Source organism: Alligator sinensis, unplaced genomic scaffold (assembly GCF_000455745.1).
Source record: "Alligator sinensis unplaced genomic scaffold, ASM45574v1 scaffold216_1, whole genome shotgun sequence".
Lineage (NCBI taxonomy): Eukaryota > Metazoa > Chordata > Crocodylia > Alligatoridae > Alligator > Alligator sinensis.
Genome location: NW_005841868.1, coordinates 998,977 through 1,017,772, shown reverse-complemented (window position 1 = coordinate 1,017,772; position 18,796 = coordinate 998,977).

Below are 18,796 nucleotides of genomic sequence, written 5' to 3'. Positions count from 1 at the left end.
AGAACATGGAGGGTTGGGGGGCTTGTGGCAGAGCCCCGCCCCCCCCCAGGTGGCATGGGGCAGTGAGGGGCAGCAGGGATTGCTCCACCATCAGACTTTTTTTCCCAAAGTGCTAGGAGCTGGGGTGGGCAAGGCAGCCATTACTGGGCTGGGAGAGCAGGCAGGGGATGGGCCTGTGAGATTCAGAGGTTCAGCTGATTCAGCAGCAGCTGAATGTCTGAATCAGATTCGGCCAAATTGATTTGGGACAGTGATTCAAATCACCAAATCAAATCGCTGTCCCCTGAATTGGCTGAATCAAAAGCGAATACTAGCTGCTTCACACAGACCTAGCAGATATTTGTCAGGAATTGTATAGGAATAGCATGTCCTGCATTTGTGCTGGGGGTTGGACTAGGTTATCTGAGATTCCTTGTAGCCCTCTGATTCTGTAACTATTGATCAGTGTCTGATCCTACTTAGTCTTAAGATCTGAGGGCAGCATGACCCATGGTGGTATGACCTCAAACTTGCTGGAACACCAGTACTCATTTACTTGCAGTTGGACTTTTCATTATCAAAATCCTTACTTTTTACTGAAAATAACAACAACTAAAATGCAGACAGGTAGAATGACTCAGAAAAAAGAAAGAGACAGTCAGCAAGGTCTTTTCCTCATGGCACAACCTTTATAACCAGAAACCTAAGCTAACATAGGTAGAAAAAAGAAACAAATGATTTCCCAAGGTTGGGGTTCAAAACACACTTACCAAGCTGAGTATGAAACCCATCCTTCCTAAAGACAATATACTGACCTTCAACCTCCCAAGCAACCAATTGTTGTTCTTTCCTTGTGCACTTAGTATAAGAGAGAGGAAGAGGCAAAACTCAATTTAACCCCTCTACATCACTGCCTCTGGCCCCTGTCACAAGCACTTGACTACCATAACTCCTTGCAAGATATCTGTACTGCAATCATACTCAAGAGGAATAAGCTGCATTAGAGGGTGAAAATAGCACCTTGCTTGCCAGCATTACTGTATACTTAGTACTAGTAAGTGCTCTTTGTAAAGGGCACTCAGACCAATAAGGGAAAAAAAGAGACAGAGGATGAGGAGGCAACAACTGCTATACCATCAGCATTAAAAAAAATTGTTCTGGGGATAGAAATATTATGACATATAGCAGCAGAGAAAACAAAACTATGATGTTAAGAAATATTCTCAAACCATGACTGTGCTCTGCACCACATGTACAGTCCAATGTACCACACAGCTGGAAAACACAGGCAGAAATTGCTGCTATTATTGAAACGGAATCTCTTTCTTCCTTTCCAGCGTAGCTCATTTAACAAGCACTTGTTGCTGGAGAAAAGCAGATGAAAGAATTTATTTACCTCCATGTCAAGCTAGAATCAAGTACACATTAAAATGAGGACTTTGTGAGAACAAAATAAATTCAACAACAGAATAAACTTTCACCCAGCACAACAGGGTGTCATGATACCTCAGGTGGTAGCAGGTTTGTCAGAGGCATCTAATAAAGCACAGGACTTTCTTGTTAGTTGGGCCAAAGGAAAGAAATAAAGGTAAAATTTTCAAAATTACTTAAGTGCCTTGAGAGCCTAAGTTCCATTTTAGAAAGTCCCTGGGAATCTAAGTCTAGATGAACAAGGTATGGAGGCACTTAATACCCATAGAAATCAATGGGAGTTATATGCCTTTGAAAATCCACACTTTAGTACCCTAAATCCTACTGACTTTCCATGAGACTTAGGTTCTTAAGGGTTCATCTATACTGAAGCAGTGGCATCGCCCAGCTAGGCAGGTCCCATTGCTATCCATCTACCTGTGCTAGCTGATGCCCTCCAAACTGGAGAACAGGCTCCAAAGACACTCCAGGATTTTCCTCTATGGCTGCTGATGAGAACTCAGGCTCTGGCTTTCTTAACAGTGGCCACAAGGGTGGACCCCAGAGTGGCATCACGGTTGTATTTCCAGGTTAGAGTAAGTCAACAGGCAGGGGGCTCAGGAACAGCCCAAGAGGGATGTGCTGCTGCCACCACACTGTAGAGGGGCCCTAAGTAACTTTTAATAATAGGGCTGATGTTCCTAAATGTAAATAAATTGCTTTGAAAATGTGACCCTAATTATTTTTGCTGACAGGAGTGACAAGCTCATGGAGTTTATCTGCACAGATACTTGGGTCAACACTGAGGGTTGCCCTCTACTAGCCAAAGCCATGTGAGCTGCCTCTCCCTGTCTAAATCTTACCTTGAGGGCCACAGCAAAGTTAATCCACATTGTACAGGGAGTCCCTTGAGCCATGCCTTTCTAGCAAGCAGCTGCTCACTGCTGTTCTCTGTGTCTCTGCTTGACCACTTGCAGGCAGTCAAGACAGGAAGATCAACCAGGGAGCCATGGGATTGGTGCTCTCTGACTTCCAGTACTGGAGACTTACAGTGCCCTGGTGAGTTCAACACTTACTGGAGAAAGGGACTGGTGAAAGATCAAGGAGGGTTGGGGTTAACACATGGATGGGCAAAGTCCGGCTTGTGCACCCCAGGCAGGGGTGCACAAGCAGGAGATCACAGCTCTGCCCCAGCTCCACACTAGGCTGTCACTAGTGACTGGCCACCGGATCAGCCATTTTGCCCACCCCTGGTGTTAACATCACTCCTGGAAGTCCAGCAGAGCTTCTGGGGCCAAGCCAGACTGCTGCTGGCGGCTGAGTTTAGGGTGCTACTGGGTAGATGGTCAGTGGGGTGAGAGGGGTATTGAGAGTGACCTTAAAGCTGACCTTCATTAAAAGCAGAGCTATAATCCTCTCTATACAGGGCATTCTGGGCATGGAGACAAGGAGTCACCCTGTTCTAACATGAGTTACATGAAGGCAAATAAAGTACAGACAAATGCTGTGAAAAGCTGATATCCATCAAACAGGTCTATTCCATCAAGGCAATCCAAGTGGCTTGGGAAATATGTCCTACTCAGTAGGCAACCAATGAAGATGGATTTGTTTTTTTAACTGGCGCAATCTCTGTCTTTAATTGCTTCCCTATACCCACAGAGAGCTGATATTCTCTGGCACTAGAAAGCTGGATGCTGGAAGACTCCTAGGTGCCAGTTCAACTGCTAGGAGTCTGTGTTTTTGATGTGCTGTTGATATGTCAGTGCCAACATAAGAAAGCATTCACTTAACACAAGCTCCCAGAACCAAGATCCTAATCTCTGCCCCTGTCTAGGCCCATTCTTCCTGCTTTTTTTATGGCTAGGGGCAGGAGTTACACATAAACTGGTTTAAGTGATAGAAAACTGGTTTAAACCTGTAACAGAACAGAAGTTCAGTGCACATAAACTGCTTTCAAAAGGGCCAAAACTCATTTAAGATAAACCTGGTTGGATGTAGTATCAGACTTAACTGATTTAGGTCAAACCAGTTCATGAACTTCTGTCCCAGATCTCTTCCTGGTTCAAGTTAACTCACAGTCCCTCAGCATCCCAGCATGCTTTGTGGCCCTGGGTTATGCTGCCTGCTCCAGCAGAGCAAAGACTGCCTTGCCCCTGTGCTCTCTATCCTGCTTCCTGCCTATGTCCGTCAGACCATAGGGATGGGGGGTGGGGCAGGGGAACAAACCCCCAGGCCCTCCTAGCCAGGGTCTACACAGCACATGGGGGAAGGGAAATCCCCTGTTGCAGGGGCTTTTTAACCCTCTACAGCCCTCTCCTCTCATTCCCCAGCAGCTGCCACAGGAGGGAGAGAGGAGTCCTCTCAGCAGGGTGCCTGCCCATGCAGCCCAGCATGGACGCATCAGGGAGCCCACACCTTGGGGGGCTTCCTCCCACCCCAGCCCATGGTCCCCCAGCCTGGGGCAGCCCCAGGGAGCTGAGGGGAACTCTTCCCCTCCTGAACCCCAGAGTTGCTTGCCTTGGCCCCTGAGAGGCTCAGGCAACCTCAGGGAGCAGAGGGAAATTCGGCTCCTCTGAAGCCAGTTTTGCCTCAGCTGCTGCAAGTCTGAGGCAAAACTAGTTGTGGAGGAACAGGAGACTTTCCCTTTGCTCCTTGGGCTATTTCTGATACTAACAGCAACTAAGGCAAACAGCTCTGGGGCTCGGGAGTGGAAGATTTCCCCTCAGCTCTCTGGGGTTGCCCCAGGCTGGGGGATGCTGAGCTGGGGTGGGGGGAAGCCCCACAAGGCAGGGGCTCCCTGGTGCCCCCCTGCAGGGCTGCATGGGTAAGCACCCAGCCAGGAGGACTCCTCCTCCCTCCCTCCTGTGGCAGTGGCTGAAGCAATCAGCAGCTGAGAAGGGTCCAGGGGGCAGGGGGGTTCCCTCAGCTCCCCAGAGCAGCCTGAGCTGGGGAAAACCTCCCTGCCTTTCCCAATTGAAAACTGAACATCATTTCAGCTGGTTATCAGTTCAACTTACGTAGCTTAGAAGAAGTTGCCTAGATTGAATCGATTCTCCCTCGGGCTTTTTGACTGTCTGTACTTAGCCTATGAGAACAGCTCCTTTTTACCAGCAAGCAAGAGACATCACCCTTCTTAGGGCCTAATCCCAAATCTACTGCATTCACAGAACGATTCTCATTGACATCAGCAGGCTTTAAATTTGGGAAACATGAGAATTGCCATATTGGATCACACCTGTGGTCCAGCTATTTTAGTACCCTATCCTTATTAACAGCCATGCTTGGTATAAAATTTGATGCTGTAGGAAGAAAGAGTAATTCTGCCCCTTGAAGTTCTCATCCTAACCCCTAATCAATAAAAATTATCATAAACTACATAGCATGAAGTTTTATTTCCCTTCCAAGATTTTTTTATTTGTTAGGGATCAGATCTTTGGCTCTCTGCAGGGAAAAGTTGTCTTTTGCAATACTAAGAGGAAGTTCAACAGCTATTCTAAGTAAGGAAAGGAACGCAAAGCCTGGGGAACCACTCAGGCAGCAGACATTTGGCAAACCTTGGCTTTTCCCTGTACTGGGATATTTCCTGTGTCAGAGGCAAGATGGAGATAATGCTGTTTTTGTACTTCATAGGGGTGCTGTACTGGTTAGTTGAAAGTAAATGCTATTATTATTGGAGCATGCAGTCGCCTACTACTGAGTTGTCTTTCTTGGTAGAATCCATAATGCTAAGTGGTAAATTGCAAATGTAACATTTAATAGGCTTATCCACTTTACAAGTTACTTCACTGTTTTTCTTTTCAGCTGTCAAGCGCCTTCATAAAAAGTTCATCTACCCTCACCCTTTTCCAATGTGGTTTTGTTTGCTTCCTAACCTAGTTGAAATAGGTCTCTCTTTTCTCTGTTTCATTTCCAAGCCAAGTCTGAAAAAATATGTATGCAGAAAATCCCATAATTACCGGATCTGATTTTTATTTGAACTTTGCTTCTTTCTTACACCACCACCAACTTTCAAAATTCAATGGAACTAATGTGACTCTAGTTTATGTGCAAAAGAGGAAATATTTGGCAAAGAGCATGCATGTGATAGAGTGTTCGTGGGATAGAAAATGTAACTATATGATACTTTTTCTGAGTTTGTAATGTATGGGCCAGATTTTTAAAAGAGCTCAGCTTCCACTTAGGTGCCAAAATAAGTGGCTTGATTTTCAAAATTCCTCGGCTCCCAGCATGCTGTGCTATTTTGAATTTCTGACCATAAAAATGTCACAATGGGAACAACTGGGTGCCAAGTACTCTTGGAAATCTGGGCTCAATTGTGGGCACCAAACATTTGAAAAACTGCCTCTTAATGTAAACAGGGATTGTATGAATGCTTAAGTGGTGGGGAATGTTTGTCAAATGAGAGAATATATGTGAAAACGTGCTTGTGTTTGTGAAAGACAGTATGTACATCTTTAATCTTTCAGTGCAATTTGTAATCTGACCCATCTCCTGTTTCCCTTTCATATACTCACAAATGCACAGTCACACAAACACGCTTTCAAATTTTTCTTTAAAAAAAAAGGAACCCACAAATGAAGCAAAATGTGTCCAAAATACCTATATGTACTCAGTCTTTAAGAGGAAAAATATGGTGATACTCCTTAATAAATCATACAGGATAGTACCAGCACTGGATACACTTAAATTACCAGAGGATCCAGAAAGCCAATAACAGCCAGATTATGATGGAGAGAGTGGCACTGGCTTCCTAGCCCACTGAGAAAACAAAGGCTTAAGGAAAGAATATATATGATTTGCCATGATAAACAACCCTGCATGTTGAACTGGAGCTACTAAGTACCTGGTGCACGCTCAGAAGGCAATACAGGGACTCATGTTCAAAATGTAGTTGTCTTTTACTGTAATTATACCAAGGACGGATTTGCACTGCTCATAAAGCAATGGTGCCTATTCACCACAGCCCCTTCAACAAATAGTTCTGCTGATGCTATACAGTCCTCTGTTGACATCTGTGGATTGCCCCCCAGAGGGTCTTAGACAAAACATTGTAGCTCATCACTTGACACTATTCAGGGAGCTTTTATAGCACACTAATCTCTATTGTACAGTCTAAGCCCAATTTTGTACAGGTGCATGAGATACTAAGACAGCATACATTTATCTAGTTCACACTGGTGCCTTGAGCCTAAGACTCACCAAAAGTTACCGCTCCAAGCCCTAGCTCCTGTAAAGTGAATATAGGCTCATGAGCTCACTCTGACCAGCAGAGTTTTGTGAGTTTGCTGAACTCCTGCAAAAGGTATTTGTGAGCAAACCACAAATTCAGTTCAACAGTAATCACAAATCCTTTGACTCATTTTCCACAAACATTTATGCCAGATATATTTTGTTTGTGGGAAAGGAAAATGTTATGAGAACACATGCAAATGTCTTTGCACAAGGATTTGAGCTTGAAACATTCATGTGGCCTTACTAAAGATACTTTGTGAACTAAGGGTCCAGCTAATCTTAGAGCAGAAATAATACCATGTGACCCAGATGGCCAATCACATAGCATATTATGAACACTCAAAGGACTAGCCCTGGCAAATTGTTAGTAAACAACCCACAAGCTGGAATATGTTTGCATAAAGCATTCCTTGAATAATTTCCGATAATAAACAAAACACTATAAATCAAAATCTGCTCATGGAATATTTGCAAACAAAAGGGAACTAGAGTTATCACATAAATTGTTGTCTGCAAATACTTTTCTAGCTCAATTTGCACTTACATACAAGAATATTATGCTACTGTCATGGTCTTTATTCATACAAACATAGGTTCAACTGCAAGGAAATGAATTGTTATTACCAACAGATCCAGAAAGGTTCAGGGTAACAAGTCATTAGCTATGTCACTAATATAAAGATGATATGATATACTTAGGTTGTCTCTTTGTCAATGCCCAGTGAGATCTGTTTACTTTGTATGTGCATAGCTGAGTTCAATTTCTAAGCTGGGATCAGTGCAAGAAATCAAATGTCCCATTCAAACACAGTTTCATTAGCTATTAATTTGTGCTAGCATAAGTAAGAAAAATGTGGGGGAGCAAACCATTGAGAAAGACAGACAGATGGGTTGAATGAAAGGAGGTAAAACAGGAAGTCATAAAGAAAAATACATGGAGGGAGGGGAACAGAAAGAAGGAAAAAGTTTGAGAAAGAAACACAAAAAAGATTAGCATACAACCTTACATACAATTTTCCTTCAGTCATTTTCCATGTTTTTCAAGAAGAAATACACAATTCAATCAAATAACATTTGAATAAAGAGCATTTTTTGTTCCAATAAATGCTTCAGTTCCTTCAAATCTGGATAGCAATGTTTCTTCTTTCAAAAGTGCCTCCTGTTGATTCATAATAGATAATCCCCTCATTTCTGAGTTGGCTTCCTCTCCCTCTTTGCTGAAAAATTGAAGCAAAAGTTTTTGTTTCTTGTTTTGCTTCTCCAACAATGCTTGGAGAGCTTGTGGAAAGTACATTCCTAAGGGTAACAAGGTTTGTAATAACTGCAATTTAAATGTGCTAATGGAAATGCCAAAAAAAATTGCATCTCATACAGATGAGGCTTGTTCTAAATTAAAACAAAGAAACTTCTGCAGCAGAGGCTTAGGGAAGGGAGGGGTTCTTTGCTTTTTCTCTCCCTTCTTGTTAGATGCTTAAGAAATCAGGCGGCTGTTTTGTGCTTCAGTGCAACAGCCTGTAACATGGATGGATCAGATAGTACAGACTCTGCCCTTCAGGCCTTAATAACCCAGAGCAATTTTTCCTTGTTAACAGTATAAAATGAACATTTTGTCAAAGCACAAATAGTATTAAGTTGCTCCAAAGCCCTTTTGCCTATATTAGTCAGAAACGACCACATCTGCCTGAAGAGGAATGGTGCTTTCCCACTCACATCCTCTTATTAGGATGAGGAATGGGTCTGAAGTTCAAGTGTTCAGATAGTTTAAAAACTCTCTGTAAGCAAGGCTTATTTATGTTGTGTAACTGTTGACAATACTGAGTATTATTTTAGTAAACTATGGGCTACAGGTTATAAATGATCACCAGCTAAGCTCCAGAGGGCACTTTGCATCCTGGAACTTGTAGTTTTTGTGGTCTGTATATTCTTGTCAAAGGTAAGGCTGTGCCCATTTTGTTTGGTTTTTAGAAGGGCTCAGATCTCATTTACCTATCCAGATCTTGAAATAAGCTCAGTCTGTTGGATGACTGTTGGTACTGAGCATCTTTGAAACTCAGCTACCTACGTGAAAGCTAAGGTCTTTAGAAAATCTGATCCCATGACACCAAAAGTGAATCTGGTGCTTTGTTTTTGCCAAAAACTAAGTGACTTCTTTTGGTAAGGCCTGTTTAAGTTTAATTTAGCTTCCAATTTTTACTGGAGTGGAATACTCCATAAAATGAACCTACTACTTAAAAAATTAGATTGTTAGGAACATTAATACTAGTGCCTTTCCAAGGTAACGTCGCACCACAACGCTAAATTGTATTTGTAGTTTCTTTTAAATGCAACAGTCTATTTTATGCCCTGCCCGAAGCTGCTGAAAAGCTGTGCATAGTCCCACACATGGTTGCATTTAAGCAGTGGAAGAAGTGGACCTCAAACAATTGTATTCTACATACAGCACCACTTGCTATGGTAGCTTTCCACAGAATCCCTGTCCCCCGCCCCCCATAAATCGTTGAGACAAAATTCAGTGGTTATCTTCACCACCTGTCAGGAAGGAAGAATATGGGTCAGCACAAGGCAGGGAAGGGATCATGAGTGGTGAAATCAGTTTATGTAATGGCAAATATGCACAGATTACTGCCCATCCGGGTGGACAGCCTAGCTGACTGGAATCCATTTCCCTTTCAGAATGTGTCTTAAAATATGCTGGGGAGCCATTGCCATCCCTGTGCCCCCTTCTCTGAGGAGGAGAACATTGGCATAAAAGAACCATTGTCACCAGTATCTGACACAGATTCCCAGGAAATATCTGGGCACAGCAGAGAAGAGCGCATCACCAACCCTATCTATTTCCCCTGTTTTACTGCCTGGGTGTGATTGCCCCAGAGCCAATCACAAGCTTGTGCCTCAAGTTCCCTCATTCCCTCACTGACAGTCTTTTCCTGTGCCTTAGGCCAGGCCCTGCTGACTGCCATTGATGTCTGGGAGTTTTCTCTGCCATGTTTGATTCCTCTCTGCATTGCACAGCAGAAAGTAGCATGAGGTCAATCATGCAAATATAGTCAATCAATGTTTGTGCTCGTTAATATGAATGATTCCAACAAACTTAGGAGAGTGACTTGCAAGTTGTAGGTAGTATGTTTGCAAGACTGGACCTACAGTTTTTAAATCACTAGAAGAAATCAATTCTGTGGGAAAGGTGATATATTCTCATTACTATTACTATTGTGGTAGTGGCGGTTTGGTTTGGTTTGTTTTGGTTTTCATGCTAAGGGCATTAAGAAAGGCACTTATCTTTTCCATTTATTTGTTAAGACATTGTGTCAGAGTCAAAAACTCGAGAGTGGTTCCAGATTTTTTTTTAATGTATTAATAAGTATTATTAATAATGAACTTTATGGAATGACCATTATGCAGTATTAATTAGAACATCACTGTGGGCCCAAAGGGGTTTTACTGGATTTATGACATTTAAGCACACACAAAATTACTGGGCAAAGTTGTAAGAGCAAAGCTATTTCCACGTATCATCAGTGGGTAAAAAGTGTATGTGTTTGTGCGCATACATATGTAGGATTTTTAAAAGTGATCTTTTAGGAAACACCTCCGTGGGACACTCAGAAAAAGTGCTGAATGCTTTTGAAAGCCAAGCCCTTTATGGTGTCTCAAATTCACCACCTGGAAACTAAGGAACTCCAAGTCACCAAGTTACTTTTGCAAATCTAAGCATGTAGATTGGTGTGCATATAATTAATTTATTTTCAGTGTGTAGTATGCTATTCTATCTTCTATACTCAGTTTCAATTCTACATCACACTATACATCCTCTTGCTGTGCCTCATTTTTCATTAATTACATAATAATAAAAATGCAGTCTTTACTTAGAAATATTTCAAGAAGCATCTGCCCAAACAAAATATAAATTAAAGAAACAAGATTGGCACTGCACAGGAAAAGGTTAACAAAAATATTTTAGAAATTGAATTTGCAGTAAGTCTAAGGTGGTGTGTTTTGTTTGTTCGTTTGTTTTTCTTTTGTCTCAAGTGGATTGTTTTAAACTATACTTTCCAAACATTCTGGTTTCTTGTTTTTTTTTATCACATACTTCTCCAAAGCATGATTTACAGGATTGGACTAGTTTGGAAAAAAATAATTACAATATGAATTTTATTTGAAATCATCCACGGTGGATAGTTATAGAAGCATTTTGTTCACCAAATAAATAAATATTGCAGTTACCCAAGTAGCACTGTACATATTTATTTTTAAATATATTGATATGCACAGGACCAGATTTTGCACCCAGAGACTTCTTGGGAGCAGCATCAGGCTCATTCACTAGCTAGCTAACAGGAGATAGTCAAGATGGATTTTTAGTCTATATTTATTTGCATCTATTTTTGCACACTGTAAACATTGATGCTACTTTTGAATTTGATTTCCTCTCTGTCACTAGCTTTTAACCTGAGAGAGAAAGCAATATGAGCCCTTGTCTCCTGTGTACTTTCATGATTCCTAAACCCATTCAGATCTGAGATACATGGAGGCAGAGGGTCTGCTTAATAGGAAATTATTTCCTAGTATTTTCTGCCTGGCTTGGATTTCCTTTCTTTCTAGTATTTTTAGTTCCTGAGATAAAAAAGCCCTTCGTTTATTTGTGTTGTAAGACAATCCACCAAATAAAGCATGGATCACTGGGAGACTTTTTTCAATGAAAGGTCCAGTTTAACTGGTTCACTCTTAATTTAATGAATGGCTTTTTCCTTCAGACAGGGGGAGACAGCCACAGATATTTAAAAAGACACAAAAGCCAATACAGGGCTGTTTTATGTTAGTTTCTTTTCTTAAAACATTTGTTTTTAACTTGAAATGTTCAAGGCAGAACTTGCAGAGCGCAAATCCTTCCTTTATAGAAACATAAGTGTTTATATAACCCATGATAAATAATGAAATGTATCCATCAACTCTACTTCTTTTCTTTCATTTATTATTTGTATCTAGAATCTAACATGCTATTATTTGATTAGGACTCAAAATTAAATCTTTATTATATATTGAATTTCTTTCTTCCTTTCTTTCTTCCTTCCTTTCTACAGAAAGCTGTAAAATCTAACCTGTTTCTCTATGTCTATGTTATATAAAGAGCTCCATACTACCAGCTTTAGTACAATTTTCTGCCCTGCTTGAAAGTATTTCGACATAAAGCATGACCATTTTCTGCCATCAGCTTCTGCCTACACTTTCAGACCAACTGGTAATTGCTGTGTATTTCTACCAAAGACTATTTCCTCTCTTCCTCATTCTCCGACATTAATTTTAAACAAACAAAGCAAAGAACATAACAAAAAAGGGGGGAGGCGGGAACCAAAAAAACAAGTAATCTAATATAGTCCAGAATTTAAAAAAAAACAACAAAAAAAAAAGGCTTTACAGTGAAAAAAGGAAGGGAAATTTCATATTTTGTTTTCTGCCTTTCTAGTGGTTTGTCCTTGTTGTAGAAATAAAATATTACAAATGGAAAACAGAGAGAGAGAAAAAAAGCTTGTTTGATTTCCCCTTTTCATTTCCTTTGCTGAAATACTGGTTTGGAACATCTGAAGAGAGAAAGGTTTGCGAAGTCAAATATTTGTTGTTGTTGTTTAAATGATGAATTAAACTAGTGCTGGTTATGTAGGAGTTTGTGGTATAACAGTGCCCCCTGGAGCTCAGGATGGAACAGTTCTGTCTTTCTTTGATTTGCCTCTTTTTAACTTGTTTTTCTTACAGCACTGGAGAGAGAAGGAAAGGGAACTTTTCAAACACTCTCAGGACCTTTGCTGCTTAGTGCTGGCCTGGAAAGAGGAGGTTGTAAGAATAACTTCCTAGTTATTTCAGTTAGTTAAAAAAAATTCCACTTTTTCCTTCCTTTAATCCCACTTTACTTAAGATTTGACCTTGGATACTTCCAAAAGACTTTAATCTCCAATATGCTTAAATTGCTGGGAAGGAGGGGAAGGGAGGGGACATTGAGTGAGTGAGTGTGCATGCACGTGTGTATTATTTGGATTTTTGTGATAGTGACTTCCAGACCTCAATTAAAAAAAAAAAAACTCTTTTCTGCAGAAAAGTAATTTTATCTTTAAAACTCAGCCAAGAAAAGTGTGTCATGTAATGAATCTAGTCTGCCAGAAGCTGTGAACAAAAAATGTGTTGTTGTTTTTAAATGTGTTGCTTTGCAATAGAATCCAGTATTTTTATATAATTCTCATTTTTAAAAAGTAGTAAGAAACAAGCTAATGCTTATATTCCACTCTGTGTACATTGTTATAACTCCAAATATACATTGTTATAACTCCAAATATTTCAGTGGCATTTCAGAGTTGTAAAACAGAGTTAGATTTTATTTTATCTTATTTTATTCTAATAGTATTTCTCAAATTTAGAGTGTAAGATTCCATTTTATTGCTTCATTAAAACCAGTCTGATCTTTAAGTGAAAATCAAACAATAGGCTATGCTTGTTACTTAGATTGAGACCACATATTTTGCTTATTTGATTAAAAAGGATACAGGGGTAACACTAATTAATTTTCTTATATCTGTTCAAATCCATTATCACATATTTGGTCAATTAAGCATTTTAGAATATGTCAAATTGATGTTATTCCTGCAGTATGTATAATTCTAGTGTTACTGTCCTCATTGCATTTTACTAAGTATTACATAAGTATTCTTCCTTTATAAACCATTTTTTTCATGGGAGCCTGGGTGGCAAAAATTTACTTCAGCATGAAATGTGAGTATATATAAAATCTTATACTGCTAGTACTCACATTATTGTTGGTAAAAGGAAATGCTGATTTGCCAGTTCTTAAGTTATTAAAGCAAGATGTTTATTTGCATTTTATTTTTTTTATTTTAGTTCTGAGCACTTTTCCCCCATTGTGTAAAACTCAAACTTTACATTAAAAAAACCCTTGAAACATCTCAAGTGATTCCAGTACTTTGCAGTTTAATTTGTTTTGGTATTTCAGCTCCTTGAATGAAATGCACCTAAGAAACCCAACATCAGCATAATAATAATGGTTTAGAATGGAAATGTGTATGGATATCCTATACAGTGAAATGTATGATTATTACTGAAGACAGAGGCATGATGAAAAACAAAGAACAAAAAAAAAAGCAACCAAACAAAGACTCTTTTCTTAGAGGAAGATACAGTCTTCACCCCCAAGGAGTAAAAAAGAAGTCAAAATTCTCAAGCTAAGAATTTTTCAAATCACTTTTCAGAAGGATTCTTACTGAGAGTTTACTACCCCATTGGTGAGGAAGGTTTCTTTCGAGTAAATAAGAAATATTTGTCAAATGTGCAGGGAAATGTATATAGAACAATTTTCAACTTTTAGTGAGGATACAGCAGCATAACATGTATCAGGCAAAAGGAATTGCAGTTTATAGATTACATACAAGCACACATACACAGGTATACTCATAGATTACATACACACATAAAGATTAGGCAGCCTGACAATTTTATCTGGAATATTTCTTCATGCTCTCTATGAAGTAAGAGCCTTTCAGTCAGCACACAAACAGGGCCTTAGCCAATGCTTGTGAAAACCTTTCCATTGACTTTCATAGAAGTGGGATCTAATTCCACATAATGGCTCCTGCTAGGAAGCATGAGGCCTGATTCTGATCTCTCTCTCACTCATTTTATACAAACTCACTCCACTGACTTCAAGTGAATTACTCCAAAATTCTGATCTGAGACAAGAAACTGGCTAACTGGCTCCAGAGTCAGACTCTAAAATGCTGCACTGTCAATGACATTTGAAAAATGATCCTATGTATTTAGTCCAACGAGATTCCTCTATGGGGGGAAAGGCAGTTCTTGGTCCAAAACAATAGTTTAGATAATATTAGTTGGAAATTGTAAACCAAAATAGTTTTATTTAAAGCTGCCTGGAAACCATAGTAGATTTGCCTAAGAAAAATTCTTCTCAAACACAGATTGTATTTCTCCAGTGGCTGATGTCCTGGCTGCAAAAATAAATAAACTTTGTGCATCTTACAGCATTCTGGGAAAGATCTCTTACTATTCTTTTTAAGGAAATTAAATACAATTATTAAGGTTGTGGCACAAACCAACAAAAGTCAGGAAATATAGACTTAGGGCTGACAGTCCAACCTTACCGCTCTCATGATTGTGCTTTTTCCCACAAACTCACTCACAATAGTGTAAGGCAAGGAGGGAATATCAGCCCTAACTTACATTTCCTGGCTTCTGCCAGCTGATGTCCTAAACCTCATTGTTATTTAAGCATAGGCTGGACTGTTTTGTGTTTTAGGTCTCTATTGTGCATGCATGAACACAAAATATATTTAATTATGAAGAGTATTGTAAGATACTAAGCAATGAGTCTTGCATGATTAAAAAAAAAGATGTTTTCACTTCTACATTAAGAAAGTAAGGATAAACAAACAGGAATGGAGCAGAGAGAGAGAGAGAGAGGCTGCTTTCTGTCATTAATACTATATAATCTCTTGTATTATTTACCCTCACAAAGCGTTTTGGGTTACAGTGTGTGCTAAGGACATTAACGTTATATAAAAAGAAGGCCCCAATCCTGAAAACTTTAAGCATGTGAGTAACTTTACTCAACCAAATAGTTCCACTTCCAGCATTTGATCTGAAACTAGTACTACATAAAAAGTAGAGAAAGAGAGAAGCTCGGACAGCTTGCAGTCTCTTCCTCATTAATTTGGTGCTGAGCTCTTCATTATGACTGAGTAATGAAAGATTGAACCTACGGGTTTTGTCCATTTTGATTCTATGCAAGTCCTGCACATTTTCTCTAGCTAAGTGTTTAAAGTTTAACTGTATTTCAGCATCTGTGGAATGGCGCTTGTGCCTGTAGGAGTTCCCAGTGTGTAAGTAGTTATTCATTAAAACAGGCTCTATTGCACTCACAATTTATTTCTGCATTTTTTAAAATACAAGCAAAGAGCTTTTTTAAATGTGTTTCATTGAATCTGTCATACACCTTGACATTTTAGTTATTTAGCAGAGGGTTTTCTTCACTGGAGAAAAGAAGCTCTTTCTTGAAAGAGAGGTTTAGAGGAAAAAATCCTTTTAGAAAGGGTTGTGGCAAGGGGAGGAGGGGGGCAGGGGCTTTATTTTCTAAAGCTCAAATTCCAAAGGAGGAAGACGGGGAGAAATAGGAACTGAAACTAATTTACCTACATTCCTTTGTCACTGCTTGGCCCTTGACTAGTAAATGATTCCTTTCACTAGCCAATAAAACCAAATCAAAAGCAGGCTTAGGGAGCAAGGGGGGTACAAGAGAAGGGGGATCAACTTAAACTTTGACAAAAAAAAGCAAACTTGCTACTCTTGCCTAGCAGAAGCTCTTGGGAGCTGCAGTCCTACTCCACTGTGTTAAGTGCCCAGCATTAGCACAGTGGACAAGACAGACTGACTCTACCTGATACCTTGCAGTTAAGGTTCAAAGAAAGGCATTGCAGCTATGCCATTGCTTTAAATTATGAGGGATAGATCACAGCTTCCTGTCTCAGCTTGAATGGCTGTCCCAGAAGCTCTGCTGATTTAGCCTTGCAGCTGTCCCATCTAACTGTTTTAGAGATGGAGTCTCTTTTTTGGAGATCATGACTGTTAACTCCAGTACCATTGCTACCCAGTCAGTGTATCACAGAGATCTAGTCAACAATGTCTTGCGATTACTGAATACAGAAAGGTATAAATACTATAATGCTGAAGGGTCCAGAAGCTCCAATATGGAATCAGGGCCCTGTCATGCTAGGTGCTACAAAGATATCCAGTTAGAAACAATCCTGCCCAGAAAATTTACATTTTAAACAGACAAGAGAGTTGGAAGGTGGGGGAAAGACCAGGACAGATGTAGAATGGGTAAAACTGATGCATGGAAATAATGTTCTGATGTATGGAAATGAACAATGTTCAGTTCTAAAGTCGAATGTTTCCACCTTATGTGCATATGTAGGTATTATCTGATGTAGCAGGAGCAAAGATGTGATCAAAGCATTAGGATTCTAGGTATTAATATTTGGGGTCGGGGTTGTTTGTTTTTTAATTTTACTATACCAATCCTGCTTTAACAAAAAGGGATCTCAGGCACAGAGGACATAGCTTCCTTGAGATCAAACAGGGAGCCTGTGTGAGAAGTGGGAAATGATGCTAGATCTGTGGAAGTCCCAGTCTAATGCCTTACCACTGCTAGACCTTCCTTCTTGTTAGCAAAAACCTATGAAGGGCTGAGCCCACTCAGTACTCACTGAATTCAGTGGGAGGTGAGGACAGTCAGAATTTTTCATATTCAGACCTTGTTTTATAGTATATTATTGGAAGAGGCATCCTCTACATGGTTAGAAAGAACATGTGGGCAGCTGTCAGATACAGTATTAGCCAGGTAAAGAATTAGACGAATTATAAGGTCAGCTTCTTATTTCTTCTAAGAATATAAACTTGGGTCTAAACAGGACCTGCCAAAGAAGTAAAACAAAACTGATCACTTTAGCTAAGGAAACACATTCAATCTACCGAGGAGAAACTATAGACAATTCTTTTTAAATCCATTCATGTGGTAGGTAAGCAGGAGTAGTTACCAGCGTATTATAGCTAAATAAAGTCTCCAAGATTAAATGAGTCTATGGCAGAGTTGGATTTGGAGCACAATAGTTTCTGGCACTCAGTTCTGCACACCATCCATTGGGCTGTGCCGCTTCTGGTCTGAGTGATAAAGAGACATAGCCATGTTAATCTGAAGGTAAGTAGAAGGCAGAGTAGATTTGCACCTTATGGATTTAACAAGAGGGAGAGAGAGTATACATGCATGCATACAAACATACATGCATGCATACATATATACATATATAGGTATACACACATATACATTATATAGATATATCTATAAGTATATTTGTGTGTGTGTGTGTATGTGTGTGTGTGTGTAAATGTGTGTGTGTGTGTACTCCCTCTCATTATATATCATAAACTTCATTGGGCTGAAGCTCACTGCATCTACTTGCTTCTCCATCTGTGCATCATTCTAATTTTTGCAGTAGAAACAGGAAGAATCCTATACCCCAAAAGTGCCCCTGTCTACAGTATAGCCTATACATGCACAATAGCTTCAGCATCATCTTTATCCCAGATTCTCAAGGATCACTCTAATGAATACCAGCAACTTGTGATCTCTAGGCAACATGTGAAATTCTGTCACAGGGTAGCAGCAATACCTTTAGAACTGAACCTTGATACTTTCTATACATCCTTACATCAGTTCCTCTGTATTTCTGTTAGACAGACAGGCAACACATTTGCAGCCAGGGAACAACATTAACAATATGCTTGTGCAAAGTTCCCATGGGATGACCTGGTAGCTTCCTTGTGGAACCAGTTGCCCTGATTAGTACATGAAATTAACTTCTCAGTGGCTGCCTCTGCTCACTTTCTCCCTTTTGGTTCTCCAGTTATATTGAGGGGTAATGTTTTATATATGGGTCCTATTTCTAGTCAAGTGATATCAATATATGATATGCTTTATTTTCTCACATAAAATGTAAGCCTTTTTCCTCAGAATCAGCCCCCAAATTTGGGGTGCATGTTTTAAGCAGGGAAGCTGTTTTCTTCACTAGAAGAGAAGCATATTTGGAGACACTGTGCATGCCATGCAGCTGCCAAGATGGATACCACTTGTGTCTTCTCAGCAAACTAAGAGGCAGAGTGCTGAATTAGCTCTCTCACAGCAGTAGCTATTGGATAAGCACCATAGCTTGTGCCCAGGATTGCCAACCCAATAATTTATTTTTACTGAAAATCTTCAAACTTTTTATAGATTCATAGATTCATAGATGTTAGGGTCGGAAGGGACCTCAATAGATCATCGAGTCTGACCCCCTGCATAAGCAGGAAAGAGTCCTGGGTCTAGATGACCCCAGCTAGATACTCATCTAACCTCCTCTTGAAGACCCCCAGGGTAGGGGAGAGCACCACCTCCCTTGGGAGCCCGTTCCAGACCCTGGCCACTCGAACTGTGAAGAAGTTCTTCCTAAGGTCCAATCTAAATCTGCTCTCTGCTAGCTTGTGGCCATTATTTCTTGTAACCCCCAGGGGCGCCTTGGTGAATAAATACTCACCAATTCCCTTCTGTGCCCCCGTGATGAACTTA